Here is a 24,289-nt window from a genome sequence, read left to right as displayed (position 1 = left end):
ATAATATTTTAAATAAATTTAACTACAATATATAGGTAAAGAATGTATAACTGTCAAACTAATATACAGAAAAATAGAATGACAAAGAGTATTTACTGAGTCCAAAAGAAGGCAAGAAGAGAAAGGTAATAAAAGGACAATAGAATGCATTTTAAAAAGTAGTATATTTGAAGCCATATATATTGGTAATTACATGGTACAGTGGTTAGGAACTTGTGCTTTAGAGGAAAAAGATTGAGTTTCAAATTCTGCCTGTGCCATTTACTAACTATTTGATCTTTGGAAAATGTCTTAACATTTCTAAGCATTGGATCCTCATCTGCAAAACAGAGAACAATCTCTACGATCTTACACTTTTGCTATGGAGATAAGAGAGAGAACAGATGTGCAGTTCTCGTCACCTGACACATAAGAAGTACCCAATAACTGATAGGTAGAAATTTTATTATTAGTAGGGACTCCAGTACACAAAATTGCACACATTTTATCCAAATCAGACCATTTTACAAATAAGGAACTGAGAAAAATGATTGAACTGATCCAAGTTATAGGTTTTAAGTTTTAGTGCATTGGGAGGGTAAAAAATGAAATGGAGTTGAGGGTTAAGGAATGGGGCCAGTGAACCATGAGACTGAAGTTGGATAGTGAAAGAGATGAAATCAGGAGGGGACAGGAAAATTGGAAGAAATAAGACTGAAGTACAGGTTTGAGGGGAATTACAGAATACAAGACCTGGAAGAAAATGAGTGATCTGAGCTTGGGAGACTATACCTTAAAATGTCTTGAGTCCCAATGCTAAGACATGAGATTCTCGGTGTGGCTATGGAAAGGAACCACTAAAATGAGGAAGTGAATGTCACTGGGGTCAAAGAGACCAAGGAACTTTGAATTTTGTAAGAATCTCGGATGCAAGTGCTTCCAGTTTATTTAAGCATCCTGGAATCAGAGAAGAGTCAGCACAAAATGAGAAAACTTTCAAACAATACAAATAGTTTTAAGTATCTTTGTTTAGTGTCATGGAGCTGCCGAATGGCAGATACAGGATTTAAACCCAGGTAGTCTGGCTTCAGAGCTCCTGCTTTCAATCACTATGTTATACCACCTCTCATGATAAAATATGCCATTATGGTTGAAAAAAAGTAACAAAATTCTTCTAAGATATTACATATATACTTACAGTAATAGATTATTAAAATACCAGTTTAAAAGGTTGTGTACTATGAAATTATATTTTGCCCAATATCTGAAGCATTGCATGTATTGAAGGCAATTTATAATTTAGCAAAACAACAAAATGTCATATTTACCAAAAAAACTCTAGGAAATTTTTGGTCTTTATGCATCTGAGACAGATCTCAGGAATACTTTGCTCAGAATATTTCTGTACTGGGAAAAGAAGGAAAATGATATAGTATAAGCATATTGTAGAATTCAAAATTGTTAAGTAAATATAACACGTAATTTGTAAAATCACAGGACTATTATCTTGAATTTTGAATTTATTGTTCTACCTTTGGAAAAATATCACTTTCTTTGTGACATTCAGCTGAGTAAACACAATTCAAGTGTAAAAAAGAGACTCGTTGTCAGTTCTTAAAGATTTCTTAAGACAAGTTAAAATAATCCTGGAAAAAAGATCAGAACAGTACAATGACTAGCGGGAGTGTCTTTTGCAAAACTCACAGGAAAAGTTATCTATAGCGTATATAATGGTGCCAGGGTTTGTTTCCAACAGGGCAAGAGCCCTGCCATATATTCCATTTGCTGGCCTCCAGCCTGCATTGAAAGTGACATAACAAAGCTGTTGGTTAGTGGGAACATAGACTATCCAGGTTGAGAAGTAGAAACATTGACTTCAGAGAGATGGAAAGAGAGATGGCGCAAACATATTTTCTATACAAGATTAGCAAATTTAGATCAAACACACAGCTTTTATACACTGTTTGTTTAGGAGGAAAGAGACAGAAAGTGATTTAGGTGACAGTAGTTTCTGATGTATTAAAATCAAGGCTGGTGAGATACAGTAGTAAGAGCATTAAGGATGTAGAGTCAGATACAAATGATTTGAATCCTAGATCTGCTAAGGGAACGTGAGCAAGTTACTCAAACTCTTTGATCATTGGTTCTTTAATTAAAGTAGGCAGAGAATAATATGTACTTTACATGATAGTCCTCTGAGGATAAGAAATAGTGTATTTAAGATGCCTAGAGTATAGTAGGTGCTTGGTAAATATCTTTTTAATTGAAGTATAGTTGTTTACAATATCATGTTAGTTTCAGGTGTAGAGCACAGCAATTCAGTTATATATATATATATATATATATACACATACACACACACACACATATGTGTATATATATGTGTGTGTGTATATATATATGTACATATATATATTCTTCAGATTCTCTTCCCTTATAGGTTACTAGAAAATATTGAGTATAGTTCCCTATGCTATACAGTAGGTCCTTGTTGATTATTCAATAAATATTATTATCATTAGTATTATTGGTATTATTATTATTTGAAGTTCTTAAGCAAAGTTATGCTAAAGAAGTTTTAGACAGTAATATATCTGGAAGAAATACGTGGTAAAGGAAATATAGCAAAGTGATAATGATAAAGTCTAGAGGCTTAGAATATAGGTGCTCACTGTAAAATTCTTTCAGTACTGTTGCTTGAAAATTTTTATCATAAAATTTTAGAAGAAATACCTAGAGGTAGAAAAAGGACTTGAAAGTGTGTTAGGCTTTTTTCACTCATAATCTAATGGTTTGTAGAGGCTCCAAAATACTAATTATAATATTGAACCTATCAAAATCTTTAAATGCATATTTCTTTACTGTATTGGAGAAATCCAGTGTTCACCCACACTATATTCTTCTCTTTCTTGGCACACTGAAGGATTAAACTTTCCCGTCTCCTTGAAAGAAAGAAGAGAAGCCATATGATAAGTTCTGGCCACTGGGCAATGAGTGGAAGTGATAGGTATCACTTCCAGGTCAAAGGATTTCATTGCTGAGGTGCAATCCTCTTTTCCATTCCACTGTTGCGAGGGAGAGAAATGTACACATGCTCCAGGTTCCCGTGGTAGTGAGTCTTGTCTGCCACTCCGTCAGCTCTCTCTGTAGCTCTGTGGTGGATTATATGGGACAGAGTTGCTCTGCTAACTGCTATAGGGACAGATAGCATTTGAGTGAAAGTAACTTGGGGGGGGGGCATTAAGCCGTTGGAATTTGTGGTTATTTGTTATTATGGCATTACAGCCTATCCTTAATAATTCATTCATATTTTGCATATCTTTTCAGTGATATAAACTGATAAAGTTTGAAAACAGTGCTATATAATCAGTTTAATATTTTCAATTTAAGTTATTTATAACTAAATGATACATGAGCTTAGTAAAAAATCAAATAGCGAAGAAAAGCTTCCAATAAAAAAACCAGTGATTTCCTGCCCCACCCTTTCAACCCAGTCCAGTTCTCTAGAAGTGACATTTTAAATGTTTACTGGTTTAATTTTTTGTTGTTTTCTCCATACTGCTGATACCATGTTTTTATCTTTCTTGATTTAGCAAGTTTATGCATGCTTTATTGACTCTGATATAGAGGACCATTTAGCATACTCACACCTATCCACTCCCTTATTCCTAGATTTTGATAGCTATCTTATTATCTGTATTTCTTAACTTAGGCAATAAACTTAAATAAAACCTTACAGTTCTATTTCTAGTTTCAACAACTCTAGAAAACTATCTCAAATTTTCTCTATGTGAAAAGAGAACCCTTCCTCTATTCTTCCATCATCTTCTGTGAAATATTCCTTTAATTTCATGGTCAAAGTTGTTCAAGTTTACCTTTTCTTAAGCATTACATTTTCCATGCATTGCCTATAAACTGATTCTAAAATGTGAAAGTTTAAAAAAGACAGTTTAGTGTATAGTGAGCATATAAATATCTTTTTTTCCAAGGTTAGGGTAAGAGATGGGCTTCTCCTTTTCTGTATCCATCCTTCAGCAAATACTGAAATGTAACTTTGTCCTCTCTGACACACCAGTTGACACATGTTCATTTCCTTTCCACTATCATCCAAAGAGATGTTGAAATCTGCCATCCACATTTGACCTCCTCCTGAATCCTCTTTGCTGTAATAAATTTAGTCCTTTTAAAAATTCTGTGCAATGATTTCAGTGGGATCCTGGGAAAACATGAGACAAATGTGCTTAGACAGCATCTCCCCTGTCCATCTTTATGCTACTAAAGATTTAATGTCATGTAGCTGTTTGAAATCTTCTACCTGGAGTGTGTACATGAGTCTTGGGATGAGATAAATGTTTGAAGCAGGAAGGAGAAGTTTTAGGGAAAGTGTCAGGAAGTGGGGAGTTAAAGGTAAAGGTGTATAGAATAGGGTGTCATAAAGGAGCCACACCAGGAAGGGAAAGGTATTATTCATGGTCCCCTGGGTTACGTGACTGCGGTGACTGAATCTGAATGACCTTTGACAACATTTAGGCTTTCAAATGTAGAGGTAGGCACTTATTTCATTTTGAGAGTAAATATTGTATATGCTTTTAGTAAAATTGCATTGCTCTATTAGGCTTATATAAATAACTTTGCTCAAATGTTCCACTGTTAATAATCCAACAACACCTCGTCTCCATACACTTTCACTCCCTGTATGCCTGATATTAGTAGGATTCCTGTTTTCTCTAATTACAAGATTTTGTTCTTCAGTTAAATATTGAAATTACCATGTAGCTTCCTCCTCTCCCTCTCTCTTTCTTTTTCTAATTTATGGAACTCCAAACAACTTATAGTTGATTATCATTCTTTCTAAATTTTCAGTTAAATGTGTTTCTCTTTTTAAAACATTAAAATCTTTATATTCTTATGATTGTATTAGTTTGCTAGGGCTACCAAAATGAAATAACACAGATAGGGTAGCTTAGACAACAAAAATTTCTTTTCTCACCATTTTGAAAGCTAGAAGTCCAAGATCAAGGTGTTGGCAGGTTTGGTTTCTCCCAAGGCCTCTCCCCTTGGCTTGCAGGTGGCCGTTTTGTCCCTGTGTCCTCACATGGTCCTTTCTCTGTGCACATGAAATCCTGGTATCACTCAGGGTGTTCAAATTTCCTCTTCATAGAAGTACACCAGTCAGATTAAATAAGAATTTACCTTTAAAAACTCACCTTTTTAAAGACTTTATCTCCAAATACAGTCCATTCTGAGGTACTGGGGATTATGTATAATCCTTTACGTATAAAGCTTTAACGTATAAATTTTGGGGACACAAATCATTCTATAACAGTAGTCCTCAGAAAATTTAATATTTTCTTTTCTTGACTAAGTATTTTACTGAACAACTAGTAAAGGTACACAATAATAGATTGTGTGAGTGTTTTTCCCACATTTTATCAGACTAACTGTTACTGTACACTAATATACACAGGTATATCTTCTAGGTGCTTAGTGCTTAAAGGAAAATCTGACTGCATTAGTAGCTATTGCTATAAAAATCTTTGCATACAAGAGAGCCCAGAAAAAGGAAAACGCATCAATCACTACTAGATTCGACCCTCAGTTATCAGCCCTACAAAATACATCAAACTTTAAATATAGACATGCATAATTTCTGATAGAAATAAAACTAATTAGTGTTCTCTGAAAGCAGTTCATTGCTTAGGAAGATGAAAATTGGTATTCTCAGAATCTAAGCAAATAAACCTTACGAAGAATGAATACTCAATCTAAATCATTAGCAATACTAAATGGCCAAGATAGTTCAACAATTCCTAAGTTATCTGACAGAATCTTTTGATCCTAAATAATAATTCCAAATATTCCAATATTTCTCCAAATATTTGGAAAAAAATCTCAACAGAATAAAATGAGAATTGCCAAGTCAAAGCTTCTGTGTTTATAATAGAAAACAGCTGTGACTGAGGGCACTGAATTAATATTCCAAGTTATCTTTCTGAATTGGAATTATGAATTTGAACATGTTCTCAAGAAAATAAAATAAGCCCACACCCATTTGAAATGATCTTTACAGATGCTATGTAAATATATACTGATCCACTTTGCAATTAAATACCACATAATTAGCTCAGGGACTTCATGCCAAAAGTATGTTGTAATTCTACTAAATTTAAAGTGTGCATAGTGGTAAATGAGAATAAACATTCCAAAATGATAGCTCATTTAACATTTTCACACACACAGACACATACACATGCACAACAGACTTAAACCAATGCAAATCTGGAAATAATTATATCATCTCTTTACTGGCAAACCCAAAGGAAAAGTTCACAAGAAAACTAGTTTTACATTTAATTTCTCATATTTCATGCAAGAAATATGAAAAAATAAATGACGGCAAAAAAATGGTTTCTATATATCTTTTGTTGCATAGATTGCTTATTCTATGAACATATTGTAAAAATGTCCAAATGTTCTTTCTTTATCTACTTTACTAAATGATAAGTATTTTAATTCCAGATGGTACATATTACACAATATCATTCATTGAAAGCTGTGTGATTCCAAGCACAGAAGGCCCTTTTGCAAGAAAGTAACTGCTCCACAGTTCCTTTCTTTTTTGGTTGTTGTTTCTATTTCTTTCTCCCCTCCCATTTTTTGCAAGAGACAGCAGTATTAATTTCTGGGAGTGTGACACCTAACAGTACCTTTGAAAAGCAACAAAGATTCAGACACCACGAACTATTCTTTTCTAAGTGAAAAGTTCGCCTTTAGTCATGATTCTTTTAATAAGCATTTCTTAAGCTATGTACTTTGTCTAGGGAAGTCTGAAGGGCTCTGCAGTAGAGTAGCTAAAGTGCAAAAGCAAACAAACAATCAAACAAACAAAAACTAAGAACTCTTACACAGCAAAGAAACTAATCAGTCCAATTTGAGTGGAAGATAATGTGTCAAAAATATTATGCTATGTCTATATGAGATTTTATTTTAATTAGAAAGTAGAATTAGAAGTCCTAGCAGAGTCCTAGGTCCTGATAGAATCAGTTTCCTGTAATCTATTAGCCCATCAGCTAAGAGAAGATAATTTAGTCCATGAGGTTATGGCTGAGATTAAGACGAAAAATACACATAAAGAAACAAATGGCTGCTGTTTTTAACCACCAAAAGTAAATTGCTATATATATTTATAATGTTATGAATATACAATATCTAATATGTATTGAGCAATAAATAGTAGAAGTTTCAACTGCACAAACAAATCAACAAAATTTATAGCAAATCAAAAATCAAAGATGTTATCTCTCAGTCTGGAAAGCAAGGAGATTGCAGAATCAACTAAAGCAAAAGAAGCTCAGCTCACTTCTATTTCTGGTTGACTCCAGCCACAGGGAACATGCTCTCACATCCTGTAATTGGTGGCAAGTAAACAACAGATTATACTTGTTCATCACACCACTGACTTCTTGTATGATTTCAGGCAACTACAACCTATCTAGACTTTGATTTTCTTAATTGTTAATGAGATTAATAATAGGTGCTACAGCAAAATGGTTGGTTGGTTATGTCAACAGCCTCTGCTGATTCCCATTTTCTATTTTCCACTTCTCTATAGACATTGGAAAGGCTAAACACTTACTTTCCAATTCTCCCTTTGTCCTAATTTCAGTTGTCCCCAAAGCACATTCTGAGACAAAGATCTGGATGTGAAAGAAAAGAAAATAGTTTAGGAGGAAGTGAAATAGGAAAGCCAATAAAGGATGCATTAATAAGCAACCACCATGGCGGCAACTAGGGATCCAACACTATGGGGACGCTGAGAAACTATGGAGAAGATCTCCCAAAATTATCCAGTGAGAGATGAGGAAGCTGGGGGTTCTTGTATAACTACTCCCCTTCTTACCAATTCAACCTTCCACCTCTGTAAAATGGACAACTGAACATGACTGCACCGTGAGTAATTGGACACATAGGCATAGTTTTTAAAAGTTATATTAAAGGGCTTCCCTGGTGGCGCAGTGGTTGTGAATCTGCCTGCCAATGCAGGGGACACGGGTTCGAGCCCTGGTCTGGGAAGATCCCACATGCCGCGGAGCAACTGGGCCTGTGAGCCACAATTACTGAGCCTGCGCGTCTGGAGCCTGTGCTCCGCAACAAGAGAGGCCGCGAGAGTAAGAGGCCCGCGCACCGCGATGAAGAGCGGCCCCCGCTTGCCGCAACTAGAGAAAGCCCTCGCACAGAAACGAAGACCCAACACAACCAAAAAAAAAATAATTAATTAACTTAAAAAAAAAAGAATAGCTCTTTAAAAAAAAAACAAAAAAAAAGTTATATTAAAAATATGTGCTGTGCAGTATTACAAATTTGTCTTGGTAGTAGAAAGAGTAGAGAATTTGATCAGAGACCTGGGTTTTATCTGGTTCTGGCTTTGCCACTAGCTGATAACAAAATGGAGTAGCCTCTCTGACTGGGCCTTAGAGTTTTGTTATCTGAGAAATGATAAGGTTGGATTGCTGATGAAACTAATTGTTTTGCCAGTTCTAAGTCCCAAGAATCTTTGATTAAATGCATTTTTATGATGTTTAGAATAAGTTTACTCTTTTCTTTGTCAGACCCTAAAAATTTTCATTGCCGCACAAACGTTTTTCACTAAATAGAAAATAGAATGCCTTTCCAATGTCAGAAAGCCCTCTGTATTGTGAATAAATTAACATGGCTAAAACAAAATCTCTTTTCAGGAGAAACCAAATTATCTGTTAATAGCTCACACAAATTTTCATAATAGTCCATGTAGTACAAGCAATGTTACCTCAAGACTTGAAATTAGTCAATGTTTAATTTTGAATTTTAAAGAGAATGTTACCAGGTGTTAGTAATAAAGCTAGAATCCCAAACAAACCAAATCTTCAAAAAAAAAATCTTTATGATTAAAATTGTTTCCTAAACTACCATATTATTGATGCCAGATGTTAAGCATGAAAACAAGATAAAGAACTTATGCAGAGAGAAATTTCCATTTTAAACAGTAGGACATTAACTTATGAAAGTAATGAGTCAGGGTAAGTCAGATTAGCCAATAAGCCTCTGTAACTTATTTAAATGAACCATAGTTTGGGTAGTCAACATCTTTTTTACAGGACAAAATACATAATTTTTTTGGATAAAAGTCTTAGACTTGTGGAGGTTAGTGGCTATGTGACAAATGCACAAAAAGTTACATTTGAGAGATTTGGGGGACCTTTTCCCTTTTTTTGTATTTTGTTTTTCTACGATGAGTTTAGAGTCTCATTTATGGTCACTAGCTATGTCTCCAAATCCTGCCTTTCTCTTATAGTCCAAATCCACATTTCACAGCTTTTGTAACATCTTTACCTGATTACTGCTTTAGCACCATAGAGACCCCATAGTGTTTGATCCCTTAGTATGTCCAAACTTCTTTTCTCTAAAAGTTCTTTCCTCAGGCTGATTTCCTTTTCATTCGAGTTCATTCATTCAAGCATTACTTCATTTATTTATTACCTCTTCACTCAACAAACAAGGGATTGATATGTTGGCAGAAGCTAAGGCAGATATAAAGAACAATAAAATACAGACTGCTCTTGAGGGGTCTACCAGGGCTGTATCATACAGGATAGTTATAATAAAATGGAGTAATCCTATAGTTGCTATTAATGAAGTCCTAAGCACTTCTTTACTCTGTAATTGTCAAGAAGTTTCCTCAGAGAGAATCAGTTGAATTTTGAATGTTGAGTAAAATTTTCCAGGGTACACAGAAAGGCAGTGGTACAGCATAACCCAAGTCAAAAAGGAGAGGGAAATAAAAAAATGATAGCATGCCTAAAATTTAGATTCATATTTCAAAAAGTATAATTCCATTTATCCCTCATCCTTTGTATTGCTATTTTTGTGTATGTATATATATCTACATATACATATATATATAACATCTACATATGTCATAATTCCCATAAGAGTTTATCCAGTTCTACTGGATACAAATACTCTTAGTTTTCATTTATTGACAATGTCTTTATTTTACTCTCTTTTAAATTTTATTTTTGAACATTTTTTTTTTCTGAATATAAACTTCATGGTAGACATCCTTTCAGCATTTTAAAGATGTCGCTTCACTGTCATCTGCCCTCCATAATGCCCTATAGGTAATGTGTTTCTCTCTGCCTACTTTTAAAATAGTCTCCTTATTTTTGATTTTCAAGTTTTATCATTATAAAACTAGGAGTGTTTTCTTTATATTTATCTTGCGTGGGTCTGTTAGTAGGTATTTGTTACCACATTTGAGAAAATTTTAGCCATTATTCCTCTGTTATGGACTGAATTAAGTCCCTGCGAAATTTGTATGTTGAAGTCCTAATGCCCTACTTGACTGTGTTTGGAGATAGGACCTATCAGGAGGTAGTAGAGCTTAAATGAGGTCATCAGGATGAGGCCTTAATTCATTAGAACTGGTGTCCTTGTAGAAGAGAAAGAGACACTAGCTCTCTCTCTGCATGCCCACAGAGGAAAGGCCAGGTGGGGACACAGTGAAAAGTCATCAGTCCACAAGACAGACAGAGAAGACTCATAAGAAACTGACCCTAATGGCACCTTGACCTTGGACTTGTCTCCAAAATTTATGAGAAAATAAATTTCTGCTCTTTAAGCCACACAGTCTGTGATATTCTATTAGGTCAGCCCAAGAAGACTAAAATATCTTCCAAATATTTCTTATTTCCCTTTCTTTCTCTCCTCTCCTTCATGGACTCCAATTACACATATCTTAGACCTTTTGATATAATCTCACAGATCACTAAGAATCTACTGATTTATTTTCAACCTTTCTTCTCTCTGCTCTCTATTAAAATTGGATATTTTCTATTGATCTTTCCTCAAGCTTAGTAACCACTTATTTTACCATATCTGACATTCTTAATACTACACATTGTTTTGCTCAGTTGTAGAATTTCCACTGGGTTACTTTCTAGAGTTTCCATTTCTCTTCTGAGATCCCCTATCTGCCTATTCATCATCATCATATTTTACTTCAAGTTCCCAAACTTATTTATAATCGTTTATTTAAAGTCCTTGTATTCTAATTTCCATGTTCATAGTATTTTATGATTGTTTTCTGTTGACTGCTTTTCCTCTTGAGTGTGGGTCATAATTTCTTGTTCCTTCTCATTGTCTACTAATTGTTTATTGCATAGTGGACATTGTGGATGACCACTGTAGAAACTGGATTCTGTTACCTTGTTCTAAAGATGATTATTATTCTAGTAGTTAATTAAATTGATTTGACACAAACTCAAAGTTTTGGCTCCCCTGAAGTGGGCATCAGTGAAATGACTCATTTATCTCAGTCTTCTGGTTGTGTTTTTCACTGAGAAATCTGAACTCTCCGCCCATGTGAGGTTCAGTGGTTAGCAAATAATTTGGATAAAGTTTATAGACAGATGCGGGCTCTCTCCTCTGTTAGTCCCTCCTTTATTGAATCTTCCTCCTTACTCTCCTCAACCGAGTGAAAATACGGCTTGTATACTAACTTGAGAGTGCCCTCAAGAGAAAAGCCAGTGTAGTTTCCTCCTTTCATGGGTCAACTCCTTCCAGTTTCTGTCTACTTTGATCACTATTTCTTCAAATATTTTACCCAGTGTTTATAATTTTTATCTGAATTAGGGTTAGTAATGTACCATCTACTCTACCATTATGGGGATAAGAATTTATAGGAAGGATTTTAGTAATAGTTTACATTTTTAAAATAGCTATTGGACACATCAGATTTTTTTTTCTTTGCTCTCTATCTCTCTCCCCCCCCCTCTCTCTTTTGGTCATTTTTAATAATTTGTCTTTTGTACGTACTTGTTTATTTCATATAGTTTTGTGAAATTTATTGGCAGAGATCCCGGGTTTCTTTGTTATATTATTGAGTGATACACCATAGAGTCTGGTGCTTACTTTGCCTCTGGATTTTGAGTTGTTGATTATGTAATATTACCTTATAATATCATAAATTTGATTCAGATTTTTTTATCTGAAAGCATCTTGACTAAAGAGTAAGAATTTAGTAAGTACTGATATCAATTAGTCAAGATCCAGAATTTTTTACATTAAAAATTCACTTTATTTATATATTGCCATCATATAAAATCTTCCAGATGAAAATGATAATTTCCTCATTTCAATTTCAAATGGTCCCATAACTGGCATCAATCTGTGGTAGTACAAGAGGAGTGTGAAAATTTCCACTATTTCTTTTTTTTTTTAAAGCATTATTCATTTTAATTTATTTATTTTTGGCTGTGTTGGGTCTTCGTTTCTGTGCGAGGGCTTTCTCTAGTTGTGGCAAGCGGGGGCCACTCCTCATCGCGGTGCGCGGGCTTCTCACTATCGCGGCCTCTCTTGTTGTGGAGCACAGGCTCCAGACGTGCAGGTTAACTAGTTGTGGCTCACGGGCCTAGTTGCTCCGCGGCATGTGGGATCTTCCTAGACCAGGGCTCGAACCCGTGACCCCTGCATTAGCAGGCAGATTCTCAACCACTGCGCCACCAGGGAAGCCCTCCACTATTTCATTAAAATGTTTAAAGTAATTTACTTTATTTAGTCCCTTGTGGATGCAAGTAAAACAGAATTATTCAAGTTATCACCAAATAACGGGAGGCTTACTGTAAGGATACAAGTGGATATATGGAAGTATGACACTCAGGTATGCAATCAGATCTGAGGTATAATGGAAACCATAGCAGTGCCTGGTATCACAAAGGCTGAGACTGGATTCTAAGCAGCTCTAAGTAATGCAGTAGTGACTAACCTTTAATGAATTTTTACAAACATCTGCTTTTCATTCTTTTCCCCAAACCAATCTATTTCCTTATAGCTTTTGCTTCCTCATAACTTTGATTTTTTTTATGATTCCTTTTCTCTGCCTTATGGGTGACCTCTATCTCTGTTTCTTTTTTAGCTTCAGATTTCTTTGCCTATGCATAAATTTTCTCTATATTAATTGGGATACTTTCAATTGCAATTAATAAAAATGCAAAGCAAATTACCATTAATGTAAAACAATTTATTGTTGTGTATAACAGATAAGTAAAGGTTTACCATTGCATTCAGGAATGGTTGATGCAGGGACTGAATAATATTTCTCTCTCTCAATCTCTTTTTCTCTCTCTCAATCTCTTTTTCTCTCTCTCTCTAGATAGGTAGGTGGATAGATAGATAGAGAAATAGAGATAAAGATATATACATATATATTAGACCAGATTGCTCCATATGATGGCCATATTGACATTACCAGTCCTAGAGTTACATCGTGTCTTCTTAGTGACCTGGATGAAAGAGAGCTTTAACATAATATCCACAAGGAGTATTCTGATTGACTCTAATTAGCATAACATATTATGTGCCCATCTCTGAACCAATCTTTGTTTCATACCTATGGCAGTAGAAGCAGGGAGAATGCCAGCCCCTCCCAAACCACATCCAGTAAGTTTCTAATAGGTAAAATTATTATATTCCTAGAAGAAATATGAAAAGAATTATTGGACATAAACGCAAAGAAGGCTAGCCTACTAAATAGTTCCTAGTTCAGATTTCCGACAATGATTATGTTGCCATTCAGAGCATTTCCCACTGGCCACTCTCTTAGTCTGGCATGGATACACTTCTTGGATTCAGTCATTGTCTAGTCAGAGATGCTTTTGAGTAGTATCACACGGTACAAAACTAGGTGTACAGAGCAATCCTGTGATAAAAGCTCTGAGTGGAATTGTTTTCCCTTAGAAGTGTTTGTGGGTTTGGAAGACATCGTAATCGTCATTTAACTATTATTTCAGATGAAGGAAGTCAGTTGGTTACATTACTTTTAAAAACACCAAGATTCATTATTATTCTCTCATAATTTCCATCTAATATGTCTATAAATCTATGCCTTAACTCTTATTAAATGACAAATATTATAAAATCCCGACATTTTTGTAGATATACTGGCATATACCATTTTTGATTAAGTTTAATATTTAGGTTGACTAGAGAGGCAAGAATAGAGTTATAACCAGAAAATTGTCTCTTATAAAGGAACTATTTGAAGCCCTGGTTTGACTGTGGTTCATTTCATAAAATTAAACAATTCCAGGGGTTATAAATCTTTATTGAAGCCAAAGATAATGTTTATGCAAAAATGAACATTTAGACATGGAAAGGGGTAGAACAAATTTCACACAGAATGATGTCTATGTTATTATTTGTACTAAACTCTAGTATGTGCTTAAATTCTGAATGTTCTCATAACTTAATGTTTTAGTATTCAAAGCACACTGTGTCTAGAAAAAAATGTATAGAAAAATTAAAGAAGGAGACAAATCACCTTATAAAATTGTCTGGTTTTAATATAAAGTAGGATACCAACTGGGCTCAAATATGTTTCATATCTTTAAATATTTTCAGTAAAACAATTGGGGCATACACGATTTGAATACCAAACTGAATAAAAAGTAATATTTCATTCGGAAAACAAAACACAAAAGAGAATCAATGTTCCTTTCCTTTTTATCTCTCAACCTAGGAAAAGGCTTAACTTTGAAATGCAAATTCTAAATTTGGTATTCAATAATTCTAAAGCTTTCTCAATGAAATTAAAAGGAAATTCTCTTTCCTCAACTAAAAATTCCTCCTGCATTCCTCACAGGAAGAGATATGATTTTACTTAACTACTCACCTATCATAAACACTTGTATAAATACAATTTTTCCATAAAGTTGAAAACAAGTTCACCGTACTTCCCAACTCCACATGTCTGAAATATTCCACAACCCTTACCTTCTTTGAGAAATAGCAACAGACAAATCTGTCACTACAAACTTTCCTCACAGTGTTTTTTAACTTTGCTGTATTCAATACAAGTCTTTTAAAACAACAGCAGTAGTGCCAAATTTATCATTTGGTCTCTTGGGTATAATATTTGCAAAGTACTGAACTAGGCTTCCACAAATGAGAAATAAAAAGTGATTCCAGGATGGACCACGTTCCTCCAAGTCCACAGGTAGGCCAGTGACCACTGTGGAATTGGAGTTCTCCAATGTAATATTTGTGGTAAATTGGTTTTCAATTAAACCATGATCTTCTATTCATATCATTTTATGAGACTCTTCCTCTAATTGTGCAATTTAAGAAATATGAGATCTTACAACTTGAGTCATGAATGTCTATACATATAAACATTTATATTCATATTCATTTTCATACTTGGGAATATATATGGAAACATATTTTAAGAATTTGATATAAATTTTAATTCAAAATTTTGTAAACCTAAAGAAAATTAATAAAAATAAAGCATTGCACATTGATACAATTGTGTAGTGTGTAAAGCTCACCCTATACTGTCTTTCTTTAGCTATTCTTTTTTTTTAGAGTCAAATTTCATGAAAATTTCGTCCTCACATTCTTTTCCTACTTTTTCATTTCTCTTTACCTCCAGTAACTCTAATTTGTCTCCTGATCCAACTAACATCACTGAAGCAGTTTTTTACCAGTGTCACCGGGGTCATACTTGTTGCTAAATTCAATCATAAACTTAACCCCTGTGGTAGTGTTAGTTACCCAACCAATATCCATTCTTTAGATGAACAGGCCCCAGTTAACCTACTGGTCCCAGGTGGAGCAGAACAATTGCACTTACAGCAATCTCTTACCTCAGGCAACCTCAGATCCACCGGAATAAACAGCTGATATTTTAAGCTGCCGAATTCTTGGATTATTAGCTTTTTTGTTTTTTAATCAAAAACCATCAACACTTTTCAAAGAAATGTATTGCAAACAGTGACTTTTACTAAAGAGGTGAATTTGTTCTAAATGAAAAAAAAATCCCTCCATGAAAGAGCAAACACACATTTACCAGACAACTTATACTGCATTAGTGATTTAACGGTGCACAAATAAGGACCATAGATTTTATTTTAATTAGGACTGAAAGATCATTATAAATGCTGATGGTGGGTGGGTGGGGGGTATGTTTTATACCCTGAGCTCCAGCATTCCAACTCTGTCCTGTCCTGTTGTTATAATTTGTAAAAATCTTTGAGTTTTTGTAACTTCAATGATGTGTTTAAGGCAAAGAGTCTTGATTTGAAGAATTTGTTGTATCCAAAGGCCAGAATAGTACTCAACTCTGATGAGTAAATACATAAAATGTTGGGTGATTCCTTCATGTATCCAATATCTTATTTTTTAATTTTGAAGTGGCAACTGTTCTAATTTTTTTCCATTATAGATTCATTTGCCTGTTTTCGAATTTGATACTAAAGTGTACGCACACTTTGTATAAATCTTCTTTCATTCATAGGAATGTTTTTGAAATTCCTTTACATTGTGTGTTTATCTATAGTCCATTCCTTTTAATTACTATGTAGTATTCTTTTGTATTTTACCTATTTTGATAACCTTTGCCTTTGCTTTTATTTGTTTAGTGTACTAAACTTTAATGGAATTATTGATATTATAGTTTTGGGTCTATTATCTTACTATTTGTTTTCTGTTTATACTCTCTTTTTGTTTTGATCCTTTATTCCCTATTTCTTTTTTTGATTATTTGAGTATGTTTTTAAATTTAACTTATATATTTACTTTTCAGTTGTATATATCCCTTTTTGTTATATTTTTAGAATTACTTTAGGATTAGAATATGCATCCTGGAATGTTCTTAGTCTATTTAGATTTTATATTGTTGCTGGTTCCATTCTGATCACTCATGTTTGAATAAAATGATTTTTTTCTAGCCTGATTATTTGAAGGAGGTTTTCCTGAAGGATGGGCCAGTATTATATTCCAGGCTGGTGAGAAATATTTTCATGCTCTAGGTTGGTGTGTGTGAGAAGTTTATTAGCTTTTACTGATCCAAAAATATTAAGGTTAGCAACTGGCAGGCAACTCACAATGATGTGAAGTGCCTCTCATCTCTCCTTGGACTGACCTGCAATGTAGGTTGTCTATGTGATTTCACGCTCATCCTTTTCCATCTTCTTTTCCTCAAAACACAGCCAGTTCCAAGGAAGCTCCCCAGGTGCTTCAGGCACCCTGTTGCCATTTTTGCAAACAAGAAACTGTTGCTTTTGAATCTCAAGCTTGTACCACCCACTTAAGAATAAAGAGTGTTTATGGCTTTTTCATTGAGTTCTGCAACCACAAGGATCCTCTCTGTATAACCCTGTTGGTCTTCATGGTTTGGACAGTCCTCTCTTCTATTTAGTAATTCAGTGCTGCTTGTTGATACATCTGAGATTTTATTCATATATTTTTATTTAGTTTCTAATGGACCTCATGTTTCTATTGCTTATCCTCCTCGTTGCCTCTGGATGATTGCCAAGAAGAAGGGGGGGGTGTTGACTATACTTGTCCATAGTAAAATAAAAGTTTCACCTTCCCAGGAACTTTCCTCTTTTAACCTGTTTTATTTCCTTTGTAACACATATCATTATTTAAAATTTATTTATTTTTTCTTTTTATTTGTTTGTCACCGCCACCTGACAGTAGACTCAACAAAAGCAGCAGTTTTGACTGCCTAGATTGTTTCTGTATCTGCAGTGCGTAGAACAACTCCTGACATCATAATTCATAAATATTTGTTGAAGCAATAGGAGTCCAGGAAACATCTTTTTTTTCAAGTTTTTATTTTATATTGGAGTTCAGTTGATTAACAACATTGAGATAGTTTCAGGTGTACAGCAAAGTGATTCAGTTATACATTTTCCCATTTAGGTTGTTACATAATATTGAGCAGAGTCCCCTGTGCTACACAGTAGGTCCTTGTTCCCTGTGCTGTATAGTAGGTCCTCGTTGGTTATCCATTTTAAATATAGCAGTGTGTACATGTCAATCCCAAACATAAATATCTTTTTAAAAGCTATATTTGTACCTACATAAAACTAATTTTTCCCCAAAGCATGATACACTTTCAAGTGGTTTATGAGATACATATTTTGGCAGTTTACATAGGGAGTTTTAAAATTTATTTTTAATGTGATATGCACACAACAATAACAAAAACATGATTTCACAGAAATCATGAGATGGTATGAGGCTAAACTTTTAAAGAAATCAAGTTGCATTTGATTTGAAAAAATATTAAGTTTTTATATTTAAAACTTGATGGGTTCATAGGGATATAACAAAATTCATTTGAGTAGTCTGAGAATAAGGGAAGTTTGGAAAATACCGTATTGATTCATATATTTAAGCATGACATTACCAGGCCATCTAACTCCAGAGCCAAGGTTCTTTACCTTGCATTAGGAATAAAATGCTCTGAAACCTGTAAATAAATATCAGTTATAAGGTAGTGTGATAGTTAATTTTGTGTGTCAACTTGTCTAGGCCAACGTGCCCAGTTGTTTGGTCAAACACTAGTCTAGATGTTGCTGTGAAGGTATTTTGTAGATGTGATTAAGATCGATAGTCAGTTGATTTTAAGTCAAAAAGATTACCCTTGATTATGTGGACGGGCTCCCCAATCAGTTGAAGGCCTGTAGAGGAAAAACTAAGGTTTTGAGGGGAAGAAGAAATTTGGCTTCAAGATTCTAATATAGAAATCCTGCCTCAGATTTCAACTTTCATTCTCCCCTATAAATTTCAGATTCAAGGCTGCCTTAACTACTGCCTGAATTTCCAGCTTGCTGGCCTGCCCTAGGAATTCTGGGCTTGCCAAGCCCTCACAATTGTTTCAGCTAATCCCTTAAAATGAATCTCTATAGAATATACATAGATTCTATTGGTTCTGCTTCTCTGGAGAATCCTGACTGATATAGAGGGCATTTGCACCTCCCCTAACTTGCATCATGTACATTGCTGACAAGGAAAGGTGTTGGTTAAAAACCTGCTTAAATTAGACTGTTATAACAGAACCCATAAATGGCACCATCTTATGTTACATGCTGACTCATGCTGGTCATTATAAATCAAAGGCATTTTTTCATGCATACTTTCAGAAATCCTACACGCTGCTTTGAAACTCTACATGATGTTAAGATTTCAGGCAACTTCAAGGATATCACCTTAGATTTCAAACGATAAATAAACTTCCCTTGGCCCATTCCCACTGCCCCCAGGCTCCACACACTTGCTCCCAAATTCTTCTTGATTGCCTTCAATGAAACCTCATTTGAATACCCCACGAGAGGCGTTTACATATTGTACATTTTACATTCCTAGAAGACCTTTAAATTCCCTGTCATTTTAGAGATTTTGAGGTTCTATGTGGGATCTTTGCAGTGACTTGCTGGGTTTGAAGAGATCCACTCTTACTTTTTCTCGCTCAAGTTCTGAACTAATTAGAGTTGACCATAAAATACAGGACACTCAGTTAATTTAAATTTCAAGTAAATAATAAATGACTTTTTGAGTATAAATATGTCTCAAATATTGCACAAGACATACTTATACCTTTAAAACATGTCACTCACTTGAAGTTCAAATTTCACTGTGTTTGCTGTATTTTTATTTCCTAGATCTGGCAACACTCACTAGTAGTTGAGAGATATAATTACAGAGTTAACCAAACAGGAGAGTAAAATGTAACATTTGCTATTGATATAATAATCAGTAATATTGGCAAAATAATTAATTATTGCCAGAGATTTTACTTTAACTTTTATAAGAATACTATAACAAATTATAATCATAAAAACTGATTAAAGAGCTTTGACTTTTCCAGGTAGCATAGTTCAATTGACATTTTGCTCAGAGCTGATGGAGGTTAACGACAGATAACACTTCTTCAACTTAAATGATAATTTTGAAAAATGAAAGTTGTATAAAAGATAAAGAAAAAATGGTATTGTCTGTAATTTTAAACCATATAGACAAACATCTATAACTTGGTATATTTCCCTCCAGTCTTTGTGTGTGTGTGTGTGTGTGTGCATGTGTGTATGTATGAGTATTTACATAGAATGTGGTCTAGATGTGCATAGGCAGAGTGAAGAATTGGTATCATAGTCTCTCTACTGCCTCCTGTCAACCTCTCCAGCTCTAAAGTTTATCATGTTTATTAATTTTTATTCCCTATGACTTTTGGGTGACTGGCATATCATGACTGAAGAAAGACTTCTTGAATGAAAAAGGGCTCTTATGAAAGAGTGAGTAGAAGAAAAGTTAGGAAAACCCAACAGTAATTACCCACTGAGTGGCTAGAATGGTGCGTCTTTCAACCAAGTGTCAGCTCAAGGACTGACACAAGATGTACTGAATAATCACCAGTACCAAGTACTGTTTCCAAAATAGACACTTTGACCATATGAGGAAACAGTGATCCAGGTGGTCTTTACGTGGATCCTATGTATTTCTGTACTAATTTGTATTAGTATTGTATTTCTATACTAATTCGACTCAATAAAGCTGAATGGCCTGAAGAGCCTTACAATTTAAATATTGAAATTATATCTTATTGATTCAACAAACATTGATTGGAGCCCTCCTTTGTTCCAGAGAAAGAGCTAGATAATGGGTATCCAAAGGTGGGAAAATAATTTTTGCCCCCATTAAAGTAGTAACAGTGGGAGAGGTAGTTAGTACCCATAACAATATTTACCTCATTTCAGTTTTGTGGAAGTTAAATTTGATAGTACATGAACACAAAATATTTGGTAAGAAGTATGGTAAAATAAAGCAGGATGCTATGGAGAAGAAGAAGAAGCACTTGAAGTGGGAATGAACTTGGTGTACTGGAGGCAGAGGACTGATGTGGCTGAATCTTTGATGAGCAAGGAACACAGCAGGATAAGATCAAGTTGGAAAGGCACTAGACCATATCAGAAAACACATTTCAGCTATATTTGTGTTTTTCTATTTAATTCTAAGCATAAGAAAGAGTCATTGCTTCATTTTGGATATCAACCGTATTATCAGAGGGTTATCTTAGTAACTCCGGTGTAAAACAATGCACTGTAGACAACTTAAAGAAACTCAGACCAATGCATTAATTAGAAATATAAATTTAGTAGTCCTTCAAATGGAAAAGTTCCTTAGTTGTTGTAAACAGTTTGTCTATACTTTCTCTTGTAAAGAGAAGCATTTATGATTCTTTGAGGCATTTACTTGGTATTTTAAATCATAATAAAAATGACTAAGTAGAATTAAATCTTTAGGTTTGGTGTCCATACCACCTAGTATACTATACAGTTGCTTTTAAAATTTTTCATCAATTATTAATAAACTTCCTAAAACCCCATTCTAGCTCTCTTTCTTAGGTATATTTGTTTTCTTTTTTATTATCTATCTTTTTGTTAATGATTTTGGTATTAAATAATTAAAAAACAAAGTCTAAAGAATGATTATAACTGGGGAACCTGTGAGAATAGGAGAGAAAATCTTAGTAGCAACTTATAAAACCTGTATTGAATGCTATCTGAAGCGGCAAACACCAGAGTAAAATCAACGTTTGAAACAGAAAGAGTGAAAATTGGATGATATTTTGGGATCAGAATCAAGCTTGAAGCAAAAAGCCTACTCACCTACACCCGCCGTGAAGGCCAAGATGAAAAACATAATATCTAGTAAACAAGTACATGAATTAACTTATTCAATCCAGAAGAAGTGATTTAACCAAGTTAGACAACACAAAGTAACTTCAGCCAAGAGAATACTAGATATTAATTGTAACAGAGCCAACAAACATCAGACTTAGAAAACTTGGGAATGAAGTGTTAAGATTGCTGGCATTTATATGGCTGTGCAGACCTTAAAAGTTAGACGTCAGAAAATATTTTCTAGTAAGAACATCATAAATGTACTGTGTGATACAGTTTCCTGCTCTGATAAAAGCCTCTTTTGATTTCAAATGTTTTCCTTTAGCAAATATTTGCTAAAGGAGACAAAATTTCTCAAATAGGTATATAATGTACACAGTGTGTGGGTTATCCCTGAAGATTAATGTAGGAACACATCCATAATTAAAGTAGCAACAGTGGGAGAGGTAGTACCCATAATAATATTCACTTCATTATGAAATGTGGTCAATCTTTAATCTGGTATAATATGTATATTTAGTCTAGGTTCTTTCTACATTAGGAGAATTCTGTAAAGCCATATACCCCAAGTACTGTGCCTGATATATAATAGGCACATAAAAAATAAGGCAAATTAGGGAGTACATTAATATATTAATCTTTTTATTGGTGTGAAATGAAAAGACTGGATATTTAATTTTTTTAGAAGAGTTTTGGATTTACAGAAAAATTGAACAGATGGTACAGAGATTTTCATGTTACTCTCTCCCATCCCCTGCACATATTTCCTCTATTATTAATATCTTGTGTTAACGTGGAACATTTGTTATAATAAATGAACCAATATTAATACATTATTATTAACTAAATTCCATAGTTTATATTAAGGTTTGCCACTTGTGATGTACAGTGCTATAGGTTTTGACAAATGCATAATGTCAGGTATCTACCATTACAGTATCATACAGATTACTTTCCCTGCCCTAATAATTCACTCTGCCTCACCTCTTAATCCCTACTCACTCCCTCTACACCCCTGGCAACCACAGATCTTTTTACTGTCTCCATAGTTTCCCTTTTCCAGAATGTCATATGGTTGGAATCATACAATATGTAGACTTTTAAGATTGGCTTCTTTCACTTAGTAACATGTATTCAAATTTCTTACAAGTTGTTTTATGGTTTGATAGCTCATTTAAAAAAACTCTTTTAGGAATGCTCCATTGTGTGGACATACCACTGTATATTCATTCACCTTTGAAGGATACCTTGATTCCGTCCAGTTTTTGGTGATCATAAATAAAACTGCTATAAACAGAGTATTCCCAACCTCTTCCTTCCATCCTTTATAACATTGCTGTTATTTATTTGTCCATATGCTATAATCACCTAAAACATTATTGCTATGATTATTTAAACAATTATTAAACTAAGAATAAGAGAAAAGGTTTTATTTTATCATCATTTATTCCTTCCCTTATGCTCTTCCTTTCTTGATGTAGATCTAAGTTTCTGACCTATATCATTCTTCTCTCTAGACTTCTTTTAACATTTCTTGCAAGGAAGATCTGCTGGCAACAGATTTCCTCAGTTTACATTTGTCTAAGAGTATTTCTCCTTCACTTTTGAAAGTATGTTAAACGAATACATAATACATTAGGATTTGGGAGTTTTTTTCCCCTCAACACTTTAAACATTTCACTCCATTCTCTTCTTGCTTGCATTGTTTCTGACTAGAAGTCCAATGTAATTCTTATTCTTATTCCTCTAAAGATAAGTTTCCTCTACCACATAATAATTTTTTCAAGATTTCCTCTTTGTCTTTGGTTTTCTGGTGTTTGCATATGATATGCCTAGGTGTAGTTGTTTTGGTATTTATCCTGCTTGTTGTTCTCTAAGTTTTCTGAATCTATACTTTGGTGTCTATAAATAATTTTGGAAAATTCTATTATGAGTACTTCAAATATTTCTTCTGCTCCTGCCCGTCGTCCTTTTCTTTCTCACGTTTCTATTATACACATGGTACACGTTTTGTCATTTTCCCACATTTCTTGGATATTCCATTTCTTTAATTTTTTTTTTCTTTTTTTTTACTTTTTGCATTTCACTTTTGGCAGTTTCTATTGGCATATCTTCAGGCTCACTTATTATTTCCTTTGCCATGTTTAGTCTACTGATGAGGCCATCAAAAGCATTCTTCATTTCTATTACAGTGTCTGTGATTTCCAGAATTTCCTTTTGACTTTCTTGGAGTTTCTATCCCTCTGCTTACATTACCCATCTGTTCTTGAAAGTTGTCTACTTTTTCCAATAGAGTCTTTAACATCTTAAACATAATTGTGTTAAATTCTCTATCTGATAATTTCAAAATTCATGCCATATCTTAGTTGTGTTGTTACTTTGTTTGCTTTGTCTCTTCAGACTGTTTGTTTGTTTTGTCTTTAGAATGCCTTGTAATTTTTTGTTGAAAGCTGGACACGATGGATTGGTTAATAGGCACTGAGGTAATTAAGCTTTTAGTGTGAGGCTTTATGTTAATCTGGCTAAGAGTTGGGTTGTGTTTAAAGTTTGACATAACTGTAGGCGCCAGAAGCTTCAATTTTCTCTAGTTTCCTTGTCAGACTGTTTTCCTCCTGTTGCCTTTGGGTTTCCCTTGGAACTTCTTAAATAGAGTCTGTGACTCTCACTTGTAATCTGTTTTTATATTGATGCCCTGTTGGTGTGGCAGTAAGGTGCTGGGAAGGGTAAGAATTCTATATTCTTATAATTAAATATCAGATTTTTAATAGTCCCTGGGATGTGATCTTCAGAACATTCCTTAG

General features: G+C 34.2%; 1 protein-coding gene across 1 annotated transcript in view; it reads left to right on the top strand.

The window, feature by feature from the left end:
- The first annotated feature begins 5,267 nt into the window (after positions 1-5,267).
- The window catches only part of EPYC (epiphycan), a 71,080-nt gene continuing 52,058 nt past the window's right edge, over positions 5,268-24,289 (top strand). Inside the window, exon 1 of the mRNA XM_082351412.1 lies at positions 5,268-24,289. This exon is cut by the window's right edge and continues 12,041 nt beyond it. The gene's annotated coding sequence lies outside the window, so the exon portion shown is untranslated.

This window comes from Balaenoptera borealis (genome assembly GCF_965194805.1).
Source record: "Balaenoptera borealis genome assembly, chromosome: 13".
Taxonomy (NCBI): domain Eukaryota; kingdom Metazoa; phylum Chordata; class Mammalia; order Artiodactyla; family Balaenopteridae; genus Balaenoptera; species Balaenoptera borealis.
Note: the sequence above shows the minus strand (reverse complement) of the source record. Positions and strands in the feature narration are given on the sequence as shown.